General features: G+C 43.3%; 1 pseudogene; it reads left to right on the top strand.

Moving 5' to 3' along the window:
• Nucleotides 1–3,546: 3,546 nt before the first annotated feature.
• On the top strand, nt 3,547–12,918 carry LOC127583881 (UDP-glucuronosyltransferase 1A7-like; annotated as a pseudogene).
• Nucleotides 12,919–18,001: the final 5,083 nt, after the last annotated feature.

An 18,001-nucleotide genomic window follows, 5' to 3' on the forward strand; every position in this document is an offset into this window, starting at 1 on the left:
AGTTCACAGTCACAACAGTTGGTGTCTAGTCCAGGATACATTCATGACCCATATTGTGGCCAGCAACTTCAGCAGTCTTAAGGGGCTGAGTATTTCAGAATCAGAATCAGGTTTATTATCACTAACATATGTCGTGAAATTTGTTGTTTTGCAGCAGCAGTACAGTGCAAGACATAAAAATTACTATAAATTACAAAAATAAATAAATAGTGCAAAAGAGGAATAACGAGATTTTGTTCATGGGTTCATGGACTGTTCAGAAATCTGATGGTGGAGGGGAAGAAGCTGTTCCTGAAACATTGAGTGTGCGTCTTCAGGCTCCTGCATCTCCTCCCCGGTGGTAGTAACGTGAAGAGAGCATGTACCATGTGAATTATTTTGTCCCAGCAAAGCCATGGTGAGGGTCCTTAATGATGGGTGCCGCCTTCTTGAGGCACCGTCTCTTGAAGATGTCCTCAATGGTGGGGAGGGTTGTGCCCATGATGAAGCTGGCTGAGCCCACAACCCTCTGCAGCCTCTTTTGATACTGTGCATTGGAACCTCCGTACCAGGTGGTGATGCAGCCAGTCAGAACACTCTCCATCGTACATCTGTAGAAATTTGCAAGATTCTTTGGTGACATACCAAACCTCCTCAAACTCCTAATGAAATAGAACTGCTGGTGTGCCTTCTTCATGATTGCATCAATGTGTTGGGCCCAGGAGAGATCCTCTGAGATGTTGACGCCCAGGAACTTGAAGCTGCTCATCCTTTCCACCGCTGACCCGTCAATGAAGGCTGGTGTGTGTTCCCCTGACTTCCCCTTCTTGAAGTCCACAACCAACACCTTAGTCTTGTTGACATTGGGTGCGAGTTTTTAAGTGTAGCACCCCATCCTTAGATCTGTTCAGACCCACCACCATGGGATCCCAAAGTATTAAAGAACACAGTGGGAGCTGAAGTGGTAGATATAAAAGTGTGGGGTGTGTGGGTTTATGTAAGGGGCCAGCTATCAGAGCACTGGCTAGTTTGGTGAGACAGGGCCAATGGTTGTGAAAGGTGGTTACTAACTATTCAGGACACTAGAGGGTTGCGTGTATACTTGTTCAGGAGATGGTATAGCGGTACACTTGTTTATGAGTGTGTTTGTGTGTGTGAAGAATACCGGGGGGGGGGGGGGGGGGGGGGGGTGGGGCATAACAGAGCAGGACCTTTTGTGTGTTTTATAAAAAGGAATACCTGCAGGCATCATGAGCTCAGTGGCACAGAAGGGGACGACTGTAGGGTACATACTCTCTAGTTTTAAGTACATGCTTTTTTATTTTTCTCCTTCCCCTGAGTTTAGTTTAATTTGGGAATTGACATGGAAATATTTGCAGGAGTGAATATGGTGTCAGGCACAGGAAGGGGCATATAGTGCACAAATAGCAGAACTGGAGAAGGAAAGGGACAGATATAGAGAAGAGTTATATGTAAGTAGAGTGGGACGTATGTAAGGATCAGCTAGAGAACATCCAGAGGTAGAGAGAGACACGGACATGAAGCAGATAGAGGAATTAGAACAATATGAGGACTGGGTCCGGATAATGAGGAGGGTCCCAACAAGGTGTGTTCATTGGATAGCAATCAATGGAATAGCCAAAGGGGAAGGTGATGAGGTAGATTGTGAGGTATTAGCCTGGGAAGTTGATAAGTGGGAACGTGCCAGCAAACAGGAGAGGTTATACCCAGCCTTGCTTGTCAGGATGGCACCTATCAAGGTCAGACAACAGCAGGCCCAGAATCCTGATGACCCCAGCTAGCCGCTGACACTGATTACCACCACCCTCACTTAGAGGCACATGTGGGAATGCAGAATTTTGGTGCAAGCTCAAAGAAATGATTGAAATTCACCAGATGCACCCCAAAGACATAGATGTGTTGGTTAAAGCCAAATGTCCAAGGAGTAAGTGGGGCAGTATGGCCCAGAAGGTGCAGGGTTGTGCCTTGACGAATAGTAGGAGTGTCAGTATCAGTGTCAGTATCCAGTCAGTGTCAGTTTCCATACCAAGCTGTGATACAACCAGTCAGAATACTTTCCACTGTACACCCATAGAAGTTTGTCAGAGTCATGCCAAATCTCCTTAAACCTCCAAGTAGAGATGCTGGCACACATTCTTCATGGTTGCATCAATGTGTTGGGCCCAGGATAGGTCCTCTGAGATGTTGACTTGAAGCTGCTCACCCTTTCCACCGCTGACCCTTTCTTGTATTCATTTTGCATCACTATATACTATCTCAATAGCATTGTTCAACTGCACACAAGCCTATCACTCTTTTAGCCCAGGAAGCACCATGATATAAATTTGTTCTGAATGCACCTAAAGCCCAATATATATCCTCCTTAAAAATTGGTTCCTCAAAATGTGACCAGTTTGATAGTCATCTGCATTTGATTATTTTTATCATTTGTGTTTGTGTTTAATGCAGCGACAATTTCCAGTCCTGATAAAGGGTCTCGAACCGAAACATCAAATGTCCATTTCCCTCCATAGATGCTGCCTGACCTGCTGAGTTCGTCCAGCATTTTGTGTGTTGCTCTTGCATATATATAGTATCTTTCATGACCCAGGTTGCCTTCCAGAGCTTTGTCAAATGAAATTTAACTGAGTTCGAAATAGGATAATAGGATATGTGATAAAAACGTTGGGCAAAGAGACAAACGTTAAGGTAGACAGAAGAGACTGCAGATTCTAGAGCAACAAACAATCTCCTGGAGGAACTTAGTGGGTTGAGCAGCATCTGTGGGGGGAAAGGAACTGTCGATGTTTTGGTTCGTAATCCTGCATCAGGATAGTTCTGATGCAGCTCGACCTATTGAGTTCCTCCAACAGACTGTTTGTTGGTAACTTTTAAGAGCCGTGCTAAATTAGGAGAGGGAAGTAACGAGTCTAGGGGTGGGGATTCCAGAGACAAGGGACCAAGCAGCTGAAGATACTGTCATCAGTGGTGGAGTGCAGACCAGTTCATGATGGATGACTTCATACTTCCCCACAATGAACTCTGCCACAGGATTGCTGGTCCATCAATGTCACATTTCAAATATCTGCTCCCAGAGACACCACTTACTATGTTCCCTAACTTGTGACCATCAGCATTACCTTTCAATGGCATAAAAGTATTTCAGGATAAGTTGTATTCAGAAGGTGAATCGGTATTTTTTAAAAATAGCTAGAAATGCATAAACAGTATCAAAATGTTTTTTGAATTGGATCAGTGTCCATCACCCAATAAGGAGATGAAATTTGCTATCAATACAGGTCTGTATTTTTTCTACATCAGTCTTCTGCCAATGCTACAACAGATAAATATACTGGGGGAAAATTGCAAGGAGGCTGTAGCAGTCACAAACATGCAGTTGGGAATGGGTTTCCACCGAGGCCTGGTGAGGACCAGAATCTCATCTGAACCAAACGTGAGGGCCAGGAAGGGAATCCCCACTTCAGATTTCATTTAGCGGAGCCTCTCTTCTGCAAAGTGGCCTCCAGCTGGGTTGAAGCATGATTGAGAGAAATCAGGGCCGTTGAGATGGAGGCCAGCTCGGGTTCCAGGTAATCAATTCCCTCCAGTGTCCAAATCACCAGCATTTCCTGTAAAAACGGTCCTTAATAAATTAACCATTTGAGGTAGAAGAATCGGCCAGTCTAACAACTACACCATTGCTTGCTCTGTGTGACTGAGGCTTCAAAGGTCATCTGCTCCATTTCCATTGGCACCCTTACCTATCCCAATAATGAGTAAACAGAAACCATAATCTCAAGGAACACAGTGGACTAAAGATCAGGGACACCAGCTTAGATACCAACTTAGAATCGGGATATTTTAATTGTTTTTTTAAATGAAAGCATCAACAAAGGGTTAATATAACTTATTAAAAATTCAAAGGATTAATTGCCTATCTGTGATTGTCCCTTGGTCAGTTCAAAGTTCAGTTGAGAGTTGACTGCACTAGTGGGTCTGTAGTCAGATACCAGGTAAGGATGGCAGAGTTCTCTCCCCGAAGAACATCAGTGCACCAAATGGATTTTACCACAGTCCAATAATCTCAAGGGGTTAATTCATAACTAAAAGATTAATTTTATTTGTGGTGAGCACCACCAAGTCTCCAATTCATTAGCTGTCGATCAAAATCCTGAAGGTGGCAAAACAGGGACGCGCCTAAGTACAATGGATTGTATAAACTGTCATTGCCAACAAAAAACATAAAAAATAAAAATACTAATGCGAAAAGTCAACCAGTTTTAGATTACAATATAGAATTCAATGTTGATTTTGTGGCCATGATTTGAATTTCCTTGCGCTCTGGTCGATATCTCGTCTCATCCCAGGACAAGTCTTTCACTGCGCTCAATTTCGGCTTTGGAAGTAAGTGAAAATGCATTTTGTCACAAAGACCGAAATGAAATTTCAAACTACATGTAATCTTTCAGATGCAGCTGAAATCTAGCCTGAGGCCAGGTACATTGCAATGCATTTGGTTTCTGTATTTAAGTATATTTATAAGGCTTCCTAGCAGCTGTAACTGGCAAGTGATTGTAGCAGACACACCAGTTAAAACTCCACAGCCGCTATGGTGGAATCTGAGCTGGTGTTTCTGGATCTTTAGTCCAGGCCTGAATGAAACGTTCATGACATCACGTGACCACTGTGTTCCTTGAGATTATGGTTTCTGTTTACTCATTATTGGGATAGGTAAGGGTGTCAATGGAAATGAAGCAGATGACCTTGAAGCCTCAGTCATATGGAGCAATGAACAGACTTGCTGATCCATTGCCAAGTCTAACTTGGCAAAGGCTCAGCAGGCAGATTCCTCAGTATCACTGCTGTGAAATACTTCTTCCTCCGCTGATGGAATCAGAGATTACGAGAAAAACACATTCACCAAGTTCAGGACTTCTGCTTCCTTGCAGGAATTACAAAAGTCCTGATGCTTCAGGAGGAAGAGAATTAGGGATGTTGGTGGGAAATAGGAGTGGAGGAGAAACAGTTCTACATGGAACTGCCAGCATTTCCCAGTCAGTTATGGCCTAATATTAAATTTTTAAATGCAATTACTAACTGCCGTCCAAAATGTATATGAAAACAATATATAAAATATGATTTTTTTAAAAAGGTATGTGCTCCACACTTACGATTCATGAAGCTGGTTTCACTACAACCAGGTGCCTCAGTATTTGATTCTCTCTAGCTCCCGAACTTGGTTTTGGTTACAGGCTGCTGGAATTTGCTGCTCAATGGTGCAACACATTGCACTAGAATTAGATGCACAACTCCCTGGCATACCTCTATATAGTCAATAATGAGTAAACAGAAACTATAATCTCAAGGAGCACAGTGGTCACTCCTAGTCAAGTACCATTCTTGCAGTTGATGATCAAGGAAATAGAAGTCCAAGCAATATACTTCTGTGTTAACTCAATCAATCCACATGACTAATTTAGTAATAATGTCCAGAAAAGGCCAATCTAATCAAGCATGCCTTTTGTAATTTATGTTTCATGGAACATAAAACAGTACAGCACAGGAACAGATCTTCAGCCCAATATATATGTGCTGACCATGATGCCAATTTAAACTAATCCCATCTGCCTGCACATGGTCTGGGACAGGTGATTCACCTGAGCCAAACCTCTGCTGGACCTGGCAGGAAAATCTTTGACAGCCTTGCGCTGCTCAGGGATACCGTTACCTACATGCAGGTCAGAGGGGTGGACACCTGCCTGGTCAGCTTGGACCAGGAGAAGGTTTTTGCCAGGATATCACACACATGTCCGTGATGGAGGTGTTCTCCAAAATGGTTTTGGGGAGGGAATCAGGAATTGGATCCAACTGCGCTACACAGATATCTGTAGTGCAGTCCAAATCAATGGGTTGGAAACAGATAACTTCCCCATCAAGTCTGGAGTCAGGCAGGGCTGCCCTCTCTCCCCTGTCTTGTTTGTTGCATAGAACCCTTTGCCGACAGTTGTCGTTGCCAGGTAGTGGAGGCACCCAGATCAAAACTTCTGTACACGGATGACGTTATTGTCTTCTGCTCGGATTCGCAGTCAGTTCACATACTGATCAGCATCTGCGACCAGTTTGAGTTGGCATCGGGGGCCAGAATCAACCATAAGAAGAGCGAGGTCACCAGTCTGCTGTCCCCTTCACAGTCGGGTCTGAGCACCTGAAAGTGCTGGGGATCTGGTTGGGAGAGGCTGAAGCATGTAACAAGAATTGGCTGGAGCAGGTAGGAAAGGTTAAACAGAAACTGGGACTGTGAGAGCAGCACTCCCTCTCAATAACTGGGAAGAACTTGGTCCTTGGGGCTGCTCTACTTGGCACAGGTGTGGCCCATCACCCACTACTCCACCTTGGAAATCACTCAGGCCGTCTTCTAGTTCATCTGAGGATCCAAGATGGAATGAGTCTGACAGGTCACGATGCACAAATCCCTGGAAAATGGGGGCAGGTGTACCCAATATTGACCTCATCCTGATGACCACCTTCATGAGTGGCTGTATCAGGCTGTTCATGCAACCAGAGTACATAGGCACAAAGTGTTACCTAGATGCTGAGGTTCCACTTGGTGTTGCAAAGGATGGGTCTAGCCGTGTTGCTGTGCAACGTCCCAGTCATTGTTGCACTACTTATCCTTTGTGGAAAAGTTCTTCCGGGCAAACGCCTTTCACCACAAGTCCATCAGGCAGTGATTGGCATGGAACATCCTGCAGATACTGTGGTTCAAGTACTTGATGGATACTGTGGTGCGGTTCCCTGAGCAAACTGTCCAAATTATCTGGCAGAATGTTTCAGCACCAGAACTCACCGACAAGCACCAAAGCCTGAAAGCAAGTACCACCAGGCTCAAACACTGCTTCTATCTTGCTGTTATAAGACAATTGAACAGTTCCCTAGTACGATGAGATGGACTCTTGACCTCACAATCTACCTTGTTATGACCTTGCACCTTATTGTCTACCTGCACAGCACTTTCTCTGTAATTGTAGCACTTTATTCTGCATTCTGTTATTGTTTTATCTTGTACTACCTCAATGCACTGTTGCAATGAATTGATGTGTATGAACGGTATGCAAGACAAGTTTTTCAATGTACCTTGGTACATGTGACAATAATAAACCAATTTACCAATTTATTTACCAAGACCTTGCTTGGCAGGCGGTGAGAGGTGCCCTCCTGCTCAGATCCTTCCTGTACAGTGAAAATATCACTCCCAATACACGCTGCCCTTGGGATGACTGCGTTGAGGAGGAGACGGTCACCCACCTCTTTGTAGATTATGGATTTGCTAAGAGGGTGTGGAGAAGGATGCAAGGGTCTTTATTACAGTTCATCCCAAGTAGCTGTGTAACAGGACTCTCTGATCTACAGGCTATTCCCAGGGCCACACACAGAAATGGGCATCAAGTGTTGCTGGAAGATATTCAGCTAGGTGAAAGATGCCCTTTGGTCTTCTAACACAGTGAGATGTCTGTAAGGGAATGCTACTGAATGGCACATTCCAGGCTGCAGGAGTACGTGCTGAGGGATGCACTGAAGCTCGGTGCAGCCAATGTAAAGGCTCTGTGGAGAAGGACCACAGTCTAGGGTCCTTCGACTACTGGACATCGAGGGGCTGAGTCTGGTGGGGAAGCCCCTCAAACAACCACTCCTGGACGCCACATGAGAGGCAATAGTGCTATGTTAGAAAAAATGTGTTGACACTAGTGGAAGTATTGACCAAATGACACTAAGAATGTAGAGTTTTGCACAGTGTTTTTCTTTTGTACATACATTTTATTATGAATAAAGTTTATTTTTAAAATTTAAAAAAGTAGATACTTCTATCAGGTCGCCCTCTCAGCCTCTGATGCTCCAGAGAAAACAACCAAGTTTGTCCAATTTCTCCTTACAGTTAATACTCTCTAATTCAGACAATATCATGATGAACCTCTTCTGCACTCTCTCCAAAGCCTCTCCGTCCTTCTTATAATGCAGAGACAGGAACTGCACACAATACTGATTCATTGACATTATTTCTTTTCAATTCTTGAACAGGATCAAGCTACCGTTCCTTTCAGTATGGAGGGTCCCAAGTGGAAAAGCAGAATACTAGTTCTGTTTGCTCTTAGTACCATTGTCACCATTAGTTGTCCCATTACTCAGGCAGCTAATATGTTAGTTGTACCTATTGGGGAAGTCATTGCATCAACAGACAATTTCTACCGGAAGAACAGAAACTTCATAGACATAACTTCACTGTGCAGGAGGTTGGTATATCACAGAAAGACCTGATCTATATCAATCTACTGTTACGTACCAGCATCAAAAGAAAGACACCGAGTCATGTACAAGTGTTAAAAACCATTTTATTAATGACTACTTATGATAATAAGAAAAGTAAAAATGTTAGATATTAAACATTAACCCCCAAAACTAAACTCGAAGTGTGTGTGTGTGGCAAATTCCCAAACTCCAAGTCCAGGAATAGTTCTCAAAGTTCAGTTCAGCAAGTCATAAGGTGAAACGTGAGCAAAGGCTTTTGCAAAATCACCGTTGACTGAAGAGAAAATGTAGAGAGAGAATAGGGAGAAATTAAAAAATCCAAATGTTCCACAATGGAACCCATACAACACCTCAGTCACTGATGGTCTCCACTCCTTTGTTCCGAAGTATCTGCCACCCTGAAAGGCATTCGAGATGTGGCCATCCACACAAATACCTGTTTCCCTCTACAGATTAACGACAAAGTGGACTCCACTGGATTGCTTCAATAATCCATACGTGGATTGTAGTGACAGACATGGTTATTGTTCTTCATCCATCGATACAGAGACCAGCAGTCAGTGTCTCTCTCTCTCTCTCCCACTGACTCACTGACCAAAAAACGTCAGCACATTGTTATCTTGCTGTAGTGACGACACCACACACACACACACACTACTATTCTACTGTACTATATTTTAAAGGGACATTCACCAAATAGCCACCTTCTCCGTAACACTACTGTAATTGAAATGCCAGCAAATGTTGAAAGAATTGACATAGTGGGAACAATTCTACAAAACACACCATATTGCATAGAATGGGTGGACATTCCGGGACTATAATGAGTTTCAATTAGAAGTATTATCTTTTATGCAGAACTGACATAAGATAATTCATTGTTTTATTGGTGGTATTTTTGAAAACAAAACATTACTAAGCCAACTTGAAAAGGCAAATTTTGACTTGGTGCTTACAGATCCTCTTTTTTGGTACTGATTGTATGGTTGCATATTATTTAAAATTTTCATTGGTAATAGCTAGACTGTGGAGAAGCTCATTTACTTTTTGCCCCTCACCACTTTCCTACATCCCAACCTTAAGCTTGCAACTGACAGTCAAAATGTCCTTTCCTCAAAGAACACAAAATGTCATTCAAAGTTTTATTCATCTGTCCTCTTCAGAACTTATCACTTATCCCAATTACAATGAGCTTGCCATCGATATCTGTGACCAGACACGGACATCAAAACAATCCTCCTGAGGGCTGATGTGTCACTGATGAGAGTTGATTTTGTATTTGAATTCCAAAAACCCACCATGTCAAATATTGTGTACATTGGAGGCTTCTAGTGTAAACCAGCCCGACCACGAGAGTTTGAAGATTTTGTCCAAAGCTCAGGGAAGCATGGACTTATTGTGAACCTGGTAAACCTGGCAAGTATTGGTATTGGTTTATTATTGTTACTTGTATCGAGGTACAGTGAAAAACTTGTCTTGCAAACCGATCATACAGGACAATTCATTACACAGTGCAGTTACATTAAGTTGGTACAGAGTGCATTGATGTAGTACAGGTAAAAACAACTGGTTGATGAGAGATATTGAGGCTCTGGTCAAGAAAAAGGAAGTATACATTGGGTTTAAAAGGTTTGGGATGAGTGAATCCCTTACTGACTATAAAAAGAATACACATAAGAGGGAAATCAGGAGGGCAAAGAGAGGGTATGAGATGGATCTGGCAGCCAGGGTTAAGGAACATCCCAAATGGTTCTATAGATATATTGAGTAAAAGGGAGGATAGGGAGACAGTAGGTCCCTTTAGAGATTAGCAGGGCCGCCTATGTCTCGAGCCACAGGAGATGGGTAGGATTTTTAAAGTATATTTCTCCTTGGTGTTTACTGAGGAGAAAGCCATGGTTGCTCAAGAGATGAGGGGAACAAGTGGAGATGTTTTGGAGGACATTCATATTACCAGAGAGGAGGTATTTGCAGCCTTACAGTGCATTAAGGTGGAGAAATCCCCAGGGCCTGACCGAGTGCATCCTCAGACTTTGTGGGAGGCTGGAGAAGAAGTTGTGGAGGCCCTTGCAGAGATATTTGCTTCATCTTTGGCCAAAGTTCCCGAAGTCTACAGGGTGGCTAATGTCATTCCATTATTTAAGGGGGCTAGTGAGGACATCCCAGGGAACTGCAGGCCCGTCAGCCTGACATCAGAGGTGGGGAGGTTATTAGAGGGAATTCTGAGGGACAGGATCTACGAGCATTTGGATAGACAGAGTCTGATTAGGAGGAGAGAGTGTGGCTTTGTGTGTGCGAAGTCTGTTTGAGGAACCTTTCAGGGTTTTTTGAAGATGTAACTAAAAGGGTAGATGGGGTTAGGGCAGTGGATGTTGTCCATTTAGACTTTAGCAGGGCTTTCGACAAGGTCCTGCATGGTAGGCTGGTCTGGAAGGTTAGGTCCCATGGAATCCAGGGACAGCTAGTTAGGTGGATTCAAAATTGGCTCAGAGGTAGGAAGCAGAGGGTGGTGGTTGAAGGTTGTTTCTTGGAATGGAGGCTGGTGATTAGTAGTGTGTCACAGGGGACGGTATTGGGACCCTTTCATTTGTTATTTACATAAATGATTTGGAAGCAAATGCACAAGGCTTGATCAGTAAGTTTGCGAATGGCACGAAATTAGGAAGTGTTGTTGATAATGAAGAAGGTTATTGCAGATTACAGGGGGATCTTGATCAGTTAGAGAAGTGGACTGAGGAGTGGCAAATAGATTTCAATACAGATGAGGTGATGCATTTTGGAATGTCAAACCAGAGTAGGAGTGTTAGGGGTTGGGCACTAGGGAGTGTAATGGAACAAAGGGACCTAAGAGTACAAGTGCATGGTTTGTTGAAAGCAGCGTCACAGGTAGACAGGGTGGTGAAAAAGGCATTTAGCACGCTGGCCTTCATTAGTCAGGGCATTGAGTACAGGAGTTGGAACATTATGTTGCAGTTCTGTAAGTCATTGGTGAGGCCGCACACGGAGTATTGTGTACAGTTTTGGTCGCCCTATGATAGAAAAGACATGGTTAAACTAGAAAGAGTACAGAGAAGATTTACAAGGATGTTGCCAGGACTAGAAGGACAGAGTTACAGGGAGAGGTTGGCCAGGTTAGGTCTTAATTCCTTGGAACATAGGAGAATGAGAGGCAACCTTATAGAAGTGTTTAAAATTATGAGAGGCATAGATGAGGTGGATGGTAACAGTCTTTTCCCCAAGGAAGGGGAGTCCAAAACTAGGGGGTATAGGTTTAGGGTGAGAGAGGAAAGATTTCAAAGGGACATGAGGGGCAATTTTTTCATGCAGCAGGTGGTGAGTACATCAAACAAGCTGCCAGAGGAAGTGGGTGAGGCAGGTACGATAGTATCATTTAAGAAACACTTGGATAGGTACATGGAGGGGCGGGGCTTAGAGTATATGGTCCGAACACAGGAAATTGGGACTAATTGGTTGGGTACCGTGGTCGGCATGGACTGGTTGGGCCGAAGGGCCTGTATCCGTGCTGTATTGCTCTGTGATTCTGTAACTCCGTGATATCATTGGGGTCCACTGTACATGATCTGCCAATGCAGATTACAATGCAAATAGCTGTGGTTTTAGCTCAAGTACCCCAGAAAGTTATTTGGAGTTATGATGCAGAAATCCCTCCCAATATAGGAAATAATACACTACTGGCAAAATGGATCCCTCAGAACGTCCTGCGAGGATACCCCAATACCCTCCCCACCATCGGTAGTATCTACAGGAGGCGCTGCCTCAAGAAGGCAACATCCAACATCAAAGATCCCCACCATCCGGGCCGTGCCATCTTTTCACAGCTGCCATCAGGCAGGAGGTACAGAAGCCTTAAGTCCCACACCACCAGGTTCAAGAACAGCTACTTCCCTTCAACCATTCAGTTCTTGAACCAACCGGCAAAACCCTAATCACTACAGTTTAGCAACACTATGACCACTATGCACTAAAATGGACTTTGTTTTTTGTTCTAATTGTGTTGTTTCTTGTAAAAATTGTGCATAATTTATGTTTAATTTATGTTTTCTTGTGAATGCTGCTTATATGATGCTATGTGCCTGTGATATTCCTGCAAGTAAGTTTTTTTTTAATTGAACCTGTGCAAACATGTACTTGTGCATATGACAATAAACTTGACTTTGACTTTATTTCTCATGGTGGCACCAAAGACATTTATGAGGCCATCTACCACGGGGTGCCAGTGATTGGCTGCCTCTGATTTTTGACCAGTTTGACAACGTAGTTCGACTTGAATCCCGAGGTGCAGCAAGAGTGATTAATGTTGCAACCATGCATTCAACAGATCTATTGCAGGCACTTAACAAGGTGATAAATGACACATTTTATTGGGATAATATGAAGAATCTCTCTGCTCTCCACCGGGACCAACCAGAGTCGCCAATGGAGAAAGCCATTTTCTGGATTGAGTATGTTACCCGACACAAAGGAGCAGGGCATTTGTGCCCCGAATTCTACCGACTCCCCTGGTATGTTTACTATTGTGTAAATGTGATGATCTTTCTATTGTCTGTGTTCCTCACATTTACAGTGCTGGTGGTTGTAACATTGAAGAAGCTTTGCAATATTGCTCAGAAGTAAAAGCAGAAGACTGAGTAAGGTTACCCTGTTTTGTATGGGAGATTGTCTTTTCAGTTCTTTGAAATTAATTCAAAGATATTGTTTCTGTACTTAATCCATGAAGCATGTTTTCTTGGAAATCATGCGTTTAGCAAAGAAAAATGTAGGAGTATTAGGTCAGTCATTTATGTATTGTTATGTGGTCAACAGAGAGGCCTCTTTTACCCTTTAGCACTTGAACCATTGTTTAATGGCCAGATTCACACAGCACTCCCTCTCAATCTGTCAGCATGTTTGGTTCCTTTCCAACACCCATCATTGTTGGAGTATTGGATTTTTATAAGATTTACCCTAGTTTGCAATTATTTGCTCAGCCAACGCTCATCGTCCAGATTATGTATTATGGATTTACATTACCACATGAATAAGTGAACTTGCTTCTCTTTTTCCCAGCTACACTTCCTGATCAGTAAACTTGGGTGATGTTATGTGACTGTCAGATTGCAGCTCAGATACAATGGTCTCATATACAGAAGGGCAGATATTGTGTAGGTGCTGAGCAGGATTTGCAGAATTCCTACAAATTGATAATCAGACAATGTGCAATCATTTTTTTTCATTCAGTATGTTTGAATGTTTACAGGAGCATAAGCCACATGTTCCATTATACTGTTGTGCACTCCATGTAATGTCACGCCATGATGTACAGAGTGTTTTTTTTAATTAACACAGCATTGAGTAATTCTGCTATTAAAGTGTATCTGACTTTCATGTCTTTTAGCAAAGGGAAGATTAATTCCTTTTAACATGGATACGAGAGGGTAGTTTTGTTTAAATTGGACTAGCTGATGTAAAATAGTTCACATATGTCAAATTTCAGTCTCTGGTGTTTCCCTGGTGAATTATACGCAATATTTTCAGTAACCTTCATGTTGCAAGAAAGACTGTATTTAGTTTCATGTTTCAAGAAAGATTGCATTCACATTTATCAGCTCCAGACATATTCCTAATGCTGTGAAGGTTATGAGTGGGGAGTTCCTGGACTGATGTAGGTCTGCAGAAGTTTACAGAGATGTGGAATGGAAAGATGGGAAAAGGTGAGAGTTTTAAAACTGAAAGACAACGTTAGATAGTAACTTAGGAGAGAAAGCATGATGAGCTGACTGTTTGAAATAACCCCAGGTAAACAGACCACTCAGTGCAGAAATGGAAGGAGAAGAGCAGTGAAAATATATTGGTGAGCAGTCGGCCACAGAAAGTGAATGCGTAGTAGGGTAGAAAGATTTTAATTGAGAGATTGATCGGAGTTTCAATGGGAGGGCACTTTAGGAAAAGTGATCATAGTTCTGTATGTTTTCAGATAGTTATAGATCAAGATAAGACTGGGCCTTGGGGAAAGTGCTGAATTGGGGTAAGTCTAATTACAACAGTTTTAGGCAGGACTAGGGAGAGTAGATAAGATATCTTTATTAGCCACATATACATAGAAACACACAGTGAAATGCATCTTTTGCGTAGAGTGTTCTGGGGGCAGCCTGAAAGTGTCACCACACATCGGGCGCCAACATAGCACGCCCACAACTTCCTAACCCGTACGTCTTTGGAATGTGGGAAGAAACCAGAGCACCCAGAGGAAACCCATGCAGTCATGGGGAGAATGTACAAACTCCTTACAGACACAGCGGCCGGAATTGAACCCGGGTCGCTGGTGCTGCATTGGGGAATTCCACATCTCACATGTGGGAGTTGTTTAAAGATCAGCTGATCAGAATTCAGGACCGGCATGTTCCACTAAGGAGGAAAAATACAAGGATGGCAAGTTCAGGACCTTTGGATAATGAGAGCTGTTGTAAATTTAGTCAAAAAGGAAAAGGAAAAAGAAGCATATGTAAGGTAGAGGAAGCTGAAACTGAACAGGGCCTTTGAGGAATATGAAGGAAGCAGAAGTGAACTTAAGTGGGGAATCAGAAGGGTTAAAAGGGCCAAGAAATGTGCTTGGTGAGCAGGATTAAAGACAATCCCAAGGCATTTTATACATAGGTTGAAAAGAAGTGGGTAACTAAGGGAGGGCAGGACTACTCAAGGACAAAAGAGGGAATTTATGCCTGGAGCCAGAGGAAGTGGACAAGATACTAAATGAGTACTTTGGAGGTTAGCATGATCAGGGAGGGGTAGGGTGATATTCTAGTGAGGTGTTGGGTCTCTTGAAGAATATTAATGTGGATAAATCCTCAGGGCCTGAAAGGATCTATCCCAGATTATTGAAAGATGCAAGAGAGGAGATTGCTGGGGCATTGACAGCGATGTTTGTATCCACTTTAGCCAAGGCGAGATCTCAGAGGACTGGAGAAGAGCAAATGTTGTTCCTCTGTTTAAGAAGGGCAATGGAGACAAACCAGGAAATTATAGGCCAGTGAGCCTTGCATGAGTGGTAGGAATATTATTCAAATGAAATTCTGGTCACTGCATTACAGGAAGGATGTGGAGGCTTTGGTATTGGTATTGGTTTATTATTGTCACTTGTACTGAGGTACAGTGAAAAACTTGTCTTGCATACCAATCGTACAGGTCAATTCATTATACAGTGCAGTTACATTTGGTACAGAGTGCATTGATGTAGTACAGGAAAAAAACAATAACAGTACAGAGTAAAGTGTCACAGCTACAGAGAAAGTGCAGTGCAATAAGGTGCAAGGTCACAACAAGGTAGATTGTGAGGTCATAGTCCATCTCATCATGTAAGGGAACCATTCAATAGTCTTATCACAGTGGGGTAGAAGCTTTCCTTAAGACTGATGGTACGTGCCCTCAGGCTCCTGTATCTTCTACCTGATGGAAGAGGAGAGAAGAGAGAATATCCTGGGTGGGTGGGGTCTTTGATTACGCTGGCTGCTTCGCCAAGGTAGCGAGAGGTGAAGACAGAGTCCAAGGAGGGGAGGCTGGTTTCCGTGATGCGCTGGGCTGTGTCCACAACTCTCTGCAGTTTCTTGCAGTCCTGGGCAGAGCAGTTGCTGTACCAAGCTGTGATGCATCTGGATAGGATGCTTTCTATGGTGCATCAATAAAAGTTGGTGAGTGTCAAAGGGGACATACCGAATTTCTTTAGCTTCCTGAGGAAGTAGAGGCACTGGTGAGCTTTCTTGGCTGTGGCATCTACGTGATTTGACCAGGACAGGCTGTTGGTGATGTTCACTCCCAGGAACTTGAAGCTCACAACCCTCTCGACCTCAGCACCGTTGATGTAGACAGGTGCATGTACACCGTCTCCTTTGAGAGGGTGCAGAAGAAGTTCACCAGAATGTTGCCTGGATTAGAGAGGTTTGCTGTAAGGGCCACATCTTTAGAATCTGAATTGGGTAAATGATAGAAAGTAAAATCCAAGATCTCAAAAGACATGGGTCAATTTTCCATTGTGCTGATGTTGATAGAATCATCAGCATCTCTGGGAGTAATGGGAGGGATATGAAGGAATTTGACAAAGTTAGTTTGCAGTGGGATTAGTGAGATGGAACTGTCAGTGAGGGGGCAGGATGTGGCAGCTGAGGGTTTGGTTCATAAAGAGGCTGTAAATGAGGCAAGTGAGTACAACAATAACTTGAAGGGTAAATAGATGGTCAAAGGTACGGTATTTCTGTGGCCATGCAGAATTAATTGGGGGGGCAAAGCTGATGGTGGCAGATGTATATAAATTACTTTAATATCTAGATAGATAGATATTTATTTATTAGTCAGATGTACATCGAAACACACAGTGAAATGCGTCTTTTTGCATTACTGAGAATGTGTGGGGGGCAGCCTGCAAATGTCGCCACTTTTCCAACACCAACATAGCATGCCCACAGCTCCTAACCTGTACACCTTTGGAATGTGGGAGGAAACCAGAGCACCTGGAGGAAACCCACGCAGACACGGGGAAAACATACAAACTCCTTACAGTCAGTGGCGGGAATTGAACCCGAGTCCCGGGCGCTGTAATAGTGTTACGCTAACCGCTACACTACCATGCCACCCGGTCAAGAAAACATCAAGAAATGTTTTCCAGATCCAGATACCACCTTGATAGCTCACTTTTAGCAATGTTTTACTTAGAACCTAAAATCATTGGACCTTCACCGTTCCTGGTGATTTAACTGACCAGTTTTAGATGGATGACTTCACATTTCAGCGAACTCCACCACAGTACTGCCAGTCCATCAACGTCACATTTCAAACTTCTGCTTCCAAAGACACTACTTACTCTGTGTCCTAATGTGACAATTATCATTATGGTTTAATGGCATAAAAATATTTCAGGAAAAGGGGCAAGTTTATTTTTACGCAGAGAGCAGAAGGTGTCTGGAATGAGTTATCGGGGTAGTGGTGGAAGCAGGCAGTTTGGTGGAATTTAAGAGGCTTTTAGATAGACACATGAATGTGAAGGGAATGGAGGGATATGGAAGATACACAGGAGGACAGTTAGTATAGATTTGCATCAAGATCAGCACAACATCCTGGGCCGAATGGCCTGCACAGTCTTGTACTGTTCTATGTTGTATGATAAGTTGCATTCAGATTGTTAAAGTGGCAACAAGGCCATGGCTGTCACAAAAACGCAGATGGGAATGGGTTTCCGAGGCTCAGTACGGACCAGAATCTCGTCAGAACCAAATGTGAGTGCCAGGAAGGGGATCCCCACTTCAGATTTCATTTTGCAGAGTCTCCCTTCTGCAAGGTTCCGTCCAGCTGGGTTGAATCCAGAATGAGAGAAATCAGGGCAGTTGAGATGGAGGCCAGCTAGGGTTCCAGGCAATGGCATTGGGCTCAATTCCCTCCAGCATTCCCATAAAAAAACGATCCTTAATATATTAACCAGTTGAGCCAGAAGAATGAGCAAGTATAGCAACTGCACCATCACTTGCTCCATGTGACTGAGGCTTCAAGGTTGTTGGTTCCACTTCTAAAGAAAGTGGATGATCAAACCGTTATATCGTTACTTAGATTGAGTGAGTCAGTCACTCAATCTAATGACTGAGCAATTGTACAGGCTTGCAGAGCTGAGTGGCGTTTTCCTATATGCTCCCCATATGTCTGCAGATGATTCATGTGAATGCAATTTTTCTTGCAA

The sequence above is a fragment of the Pristis pectinata genome, chromosome 28 (assembly GCF_009764475.1).
Source record: "Pristis pectinata isolate sPriPec2 chromosome 28, sPriPec2.1.pri, whole genome shotgun sequence".
Taxonomy (NCBI): domain Eukaryota; kingdom Metazoa; phylum Chordata; class Chondrichthyes; order Rhinopristiformes; family Pristidae; genus Pristis; species Pristis pectinata.